We start from the raw sequence: 6000 nt of genomic DNA on the forward strand, positions 1-6000 counted from the left end.
ATTAGTACCATTTTGGGAAACAGACATCTTTTTAATCACTTTTATTAATAGTTTTTGTGAGTGAGAATAACAAAAAAAACCCGCAATTCTGAAAGTTTAACGAATATTGAGCGATAATCACCCCATGTAAATTCCCCTTAAGTCTGACTGAGCAGTGAGTGGCATGAAGCATGCCTCTACGCTAAGTGTCAGCATTACATGAATGACCTATGAGACTTCATCGATAGGGTGATTGAAATCTTGCTCGTGAGCCAAGAGATCAAAGTCCAGCACATTTGCATATTAGTACATTGAATCTGCCCAGAAAAGAGCCAAATGAATTGTGCATGCACTAGGCCATAATAATAAGGATAATAGAAAAACTAGAGAAAATTCAGAGAAGAGTTACCAAGTTGGTAAGCGGTCTGCAAATCATGTCCTATGAGGAACAGTTAAAGGATCTGGGAATGTTTAGCTTGCAAAAAAGAAGGCTGAGAGGAGACTTAATAGCTGTCTACAAATATCTGAAGGGCTGTCACAGTGCAGACGGATCAGCCCTATTCTCATCTGCACGAGGAAAGACTAGAAGCAATGGGATGAAACTGAAAGGGAGCAGACACAAATTAGATATCAGAGAAAAACTTTCTGACAGTGAGGGTGATCAATGAGTGGAACAGGTTACCACGGGAGGTGGCGAGTTCTCCTTCAATGGAAGTGTTCAAACAAAGGCTGGACAGACATCTGTCTGGGATGATTTAGTGAATGCTACACTGAGTAGGGGGTTGGACCAGATGATCCTGGAGGTCCCATCCAGCTCTACCATTCTATGATTCTACTTTGTGCACCATTCTGGAAAAACGATATCTATAACTATCGACTATTATCAGTACCATTTCACACAATATCTGGTTATGGAATACTTGACACAGGTTCCCCTTAGGGGTTATTATTCCAATACAGTCTCTTAGAAAAGCTAGTTCCCATATTTACGTATAATGTCCCTTTAATTAACACTGTCCTTAACCCAGGTTCGAGCATCAGAAACTTGCACAATATACCTTCACTGTCTCTCCATTGTGTGTCAGCACAAAAAGCTCCCTTTTATAACCAAGCCTCCAGTCACTAGAAAGTGCCTTCTCAGCTCCAATATGCCAAAATTTGTCCCAAATTTTGGTACAATTTTAGGCGCAAGTTAGAGTCCATCTTCATGGCAACATTTTAACCCTTTAGGGTAGCCCTTTACATAGTCATGGCCCCGCTGATTCTATCTCTATGGTTATTGGACAGGTCTTTTTTAAGTTTTTGTAATCAAATCCTATAAATCTTGTATATTCATATTTGATTAACTGTTTAAATATTTTATCATCTTTATCATCTTTTATTCTCGTCTTCACATCATTGACCTGTTTTCGCATCAAATATAGGCTTTATGTTTGATGCATCATTCCCATACAAAAAAAAAATCAATTCAGCTTTCTTATACAAAGCATAAAACATTTGCAATTGATCGCTCCTAGTTCATGTAGGTGGCAGTGCTGCACCACTGGGTTGGTCTAACGAAATAGCATTTAGCTGAGCAAACACATTTACATCTCAAAAAAGTTATTCAACATATTGTGACTATGAGAAACATACAAGCTAATGAAACTTAGATGTTTAAGGCTGGGTTCACACCTGCTTTAGGGCTCGGTTCAGGGTTTCCGTCTCTTTGCTCCATTATTGGAGGGGAGAAACTAAAATAAAATGGAAAAAAAACAGATCCGTTTTTTTTTTACCCATTGATTTCAATAGGGATTTCAAAAAACAGAACGAAAACAGAAAGGCTTCTGTTTCTTTCCATTCAGTTAGGTTTCCGTTTTTTGGGACAGCAAAATGGCACAGTCTGTAGCATTATTCTTCCTTAAAAAAACGGAAACCTGATGGAATGGAAACAAACCAAAGCCTTTCCATTTGCCTTCTGTTTTTTGAAGCCCCATTGAAATCAATAGAGAAAAAAATGAATCAGTTTTTTTTCTAGTTTTATTTCAGTTTCTCTTATCCAAAAATGGAGCACAGAGATGGAAATCCTGAACTGAGCCCTAACACAGGTGTGAAAGCAGTCTGAGGCTGGATTCAGATGAACATATATCGGCTGGGTTTTCACGCCCAGCCGATATACGTCGTCTCTCTCTGCAAGGGGGAAGGAGCCTGGAAGAGCCAGGAGCAGTGCTCTGAGCTCCCCCCCCCCTCTCTGCCTCCTCTCCGCCCCTCTGCACTATTTGCAATGGGGAGAGGCGGGGCGGGGTGGGTATAATTCTCAGAACTTAGCCCCGCCCTGCCCCAACTCCTTTCATCACAAATAGTGCAGAGGGGCGGAGAGGGGCTGGAGAGGAGGCAGAGAGGGGGTGGGAGCTCAGTTCCTGCTCCTGGCTCTTCTATCCTCCCCCCCCCCCCTGCAGATGAAGACACCGTATATCGGCTCGGCGTGAAAACCGAGCAGGTGTGGAAAAATTGCTGCAACGTAAGAATGCTTTTCAGAAATAGAAGTGTTGATAGTTCATTTTTGTAAATTAACAAAATGCAAAGTGAAGGAACAAAAAAGAAATCTAAATCAAATCAATATTTGGCGTGATCCTCCTTTGTTTTCAAAACAGCATCAGTTCTTCTAGATACACTTGCACAAAGTCAGGAATTTTGTATGATTATAGTCAGGTGTATGATTAGATTAGGTGTAACCAATTATACCAAACAGATGATCGTGATCATCATTTTATTGTGAAGGTTGAAACACAGTCATTAACTGAAACAGAAACAGCTGTGTAGGAGGCTTAAAGCAGGGTGATGAACAACCAAACTCTGCTACAAAGGTGAAATTGTGGAAGACAGTTACATATCACAGGTCATACACCATGGCAAGATTGACCACAGAAAGAAGACTGGAGTTTTCAGATGTGTTGTTCCAGGACTATTTTCAGCGTAAAGAAGAACAAGGAGTCCTGGAAGTGATGATATAACATCAGAGCCCTCGTGCGGACGAAAATTGGGATGACCAGGTCCATTGCCAGCCATATGTTCTTTCTCTGGCAGGCGCGGATTTTTGTCCGCGCCTGCTGTGCGGACGGTTTTCCGCACAGAGATACGCGCGGATTGCCGCTCGTGTGACTGAGCCCTGATAAGTTCCTTCAAAAACTGTATGCAAGTATACCTAGAAGAATTGATGCTGTTTTGAAGGCAAAGTTCGGGCACACCAAATCTTGGTTTGCTTAAATCTCTCTTTTGCTCATTTTGGATTTTGTTAATTGACAAAAATAAATATTAACATTTCTATTTTTGAAAGCATTTTTAGGCTGGATTTAGACGAGCATATATCGGCTCGGTTTTCACGCCGAGCCGATATACGGTGTCCTCATCTGCAGAAGGGGGGGGGAGGATGGAAGAGCCAGGAGCAGGAACTGAGCTGCCGCCCCCTCCCTGCCTCCTCTCCACCCCCTTTCCGCCCCTCTGCACTATTTGCAAGGAGGCGGGATGGGGGCGGGCTAAGTTTCGAGAATTAGCCCCGCCCCTGTCCCGCAAATAGTGCAGAGGGGCGGAGAGGAGGTAGAGAGGGGACGGGAGCTCAGAGCACTACTCCTGGCTCTTCCAGGCTCCCCCCTGCAGAGAGAGACGACGCATATCGGCTCCGCATGAAAACCGAGACGATATACGTTCGTGTGAATCCAGACTTAGGCCTTAGTCACACGGGCATTTTTTCCCGCGATTTGCGGATCGCATGACGGATGCGCATCCGCAAATCGCGTGACCGGGGCCGAAAAATCGCCCGAAAATACTGCTCATAGCCGCGTTTCAATAGAAATGGGCCGGAGCTGTCCAGCGCATTGAATTCAATGGAGCCGGCAATACAGCCGGCTCCATTGAAAGCAATGCGCTGCGGGCGATCGCGGGATGAATTGTCGGGAAGGGCTTAAATATAGAATTCATGAATGGGTGTGAGTGAGAGCTGCCTCTGATTGGTCAGGCTGTGACCAATCAGAGGCAGCTCATTCAGCAGGCGGGGATTTTAAATTCCCGGCTGCTGAATACTAGAGAGAGCAGTTCAGGAGATGAACTGAACTCCGTCTGCCGGGACAAGGTGAGTATATATATTTTTTATTTTTACACATTTCTGGATGAATTGCAGGGAAGGGCTTATATATTTAAGCCCTTCCCGACAATTCATCCCGCGATCGCCGGCAGCCCATTGCTTTCAATGGAGCGGCTGTATTGCCAGCTCCATTGAATTCAATGGGCAAACATCATTCTTCTCTGCCACAGCTGTTACAGCTGTGGCAGAGAAGAATGATTTGTCTACTATATGTTCTCAATGGGGTCGGCGCTGCTGCCGCCGGCCCCATTGAACGCATATAGAGAAGAGAACAGGAATCGCAGATCGCAGATAGGTGCGATCTGCGATTTCTGTTCTATAATTTATCGGACGAGCGCATAAAAAGCGCTCAGGTGTCCGATACCATTGCAAAGCAATGGTTTTATAAAATCGCCGGACGCATGCGCATGCGCAAATCGCGCGTAAAAACGCCCGTCTGACTAAGCCCTTACTCTGCAGCATTTTTTCCACACCTGCATAAAACCTTTGAACAGTACTGTATATGATTGCAATACCTGTGTAACTCTATACCTTGGGATCTGTATGCACTAACATTAGGGACTATTCCTCCATGTTCCTGTGGACTTTTGACAATAGCGTAATGTGTAGTGCTATTCTTGACTGTAAAATAAGAAAATTCCTATGGATCTATTAGAAGTTTTTAAGTAAATGGGATCCATTGGTGGATAAACGTATCTGAATGTACAACATGTAGAAGTGTAATAATTCAATCTGAATGTTGAGGATTTTAAATAATATTACATTAATTATATGAAACTATTCAGTGCAGTGAAAAATAATAATAGGAGACGTCTAGAAGGAAGCAAGTATTTTTCAAAGCAACATATATATGTTTTCTTTTCAGTAGGCTTGTCCATTGGTGGCAATACAGGTCTTTTCAGAAAAGGTGACAGCTATAGTACTGGAACTGGTCAACTGCTATTGTAGCACATAATGTTTTTACATCTTTCACACCCATGAACTAATGAACTCTGGCGGAACACGGAGACAGCGGACATAACTAACGGACTGGCAACCAAAACAGGCATCATGCATACCCACATACATAACAGATGGAACTGCTTAAGAATGTACAAAGTATTAGTTTGTGGATTAGCCAAGTCATTTAAGTCCGCGAACCCACTGCACAAGTCCTCGTTGTCTTGCGGGTCCCTACTCTAACGAGACAACTAACCCCAGGAAACCTGATTACAAGCAGAGTGATCGCCCAGACAGCCCCATGCTGGAACCTAAGGACCTAACTCACCCAGAGATGGTAAACAATCCAAGCAGCACAGGACACAGTTCACACTAACATAGCATGGAATGCATACACAACGGAAACAGGACTGTTCACACCACATGTCTGGCACCCAGCATAGACACCCAGAACACATCGCAGCTCACACCCACAGAACAACAAGCATGAATGCAAACACAAGAGGGAATTAGGAACACCAGGTCCCTCAAGCCAGAAGGCTGATATTTATATGCAATAGACCGAAGATGATTGGCTGGCTGGAGAACAACACACTCAGCCAACTCAATCATGCCACACCTGTGGAAACGTGCTCCAGGAAACCCATAGTACTAGGTTACAAGTACTCAAGGTTAGAAGTGTAGCAAATCCTGGCCCTGGCAAGACTATCACCGAAGACCAGGCCTTGTTGGAAGTTGCTCAGATTGTTGATTTTCACATTCCACGGTGGATTCACACTGAAACTGATCCACAGAAAACTTGTCACTTGATTTTATGCTGCACTTCCTGGTCACAGGTCTACTTTCCATACATAGAAGCTCCAACTGCGTCTCTAGTAAAGTGGCTACTCCGTTTACTGTATGTGACTGTCAGTTACCCGAATTAGAGAACAATATTTGTCCGGTTTCGCATCTGTGTCAGA

Source organism: Eleutherodactylus coqui, chromosome 10, assembly GCF_035609145.1.
Source record: "Eleutherodactylus coqui strain aEleCoq1 chromosome 10, aEleCoq1.hap1, whole genome shotgun sequence".
Classification (NCBI taxonomy): domain Eukaryota; kingdom Metazoa; phylum Chordata; class Amphibia; order Anura; family Eleutherodactylidae; genus Eleutherodactylus; species Eleutherodactylus coqui.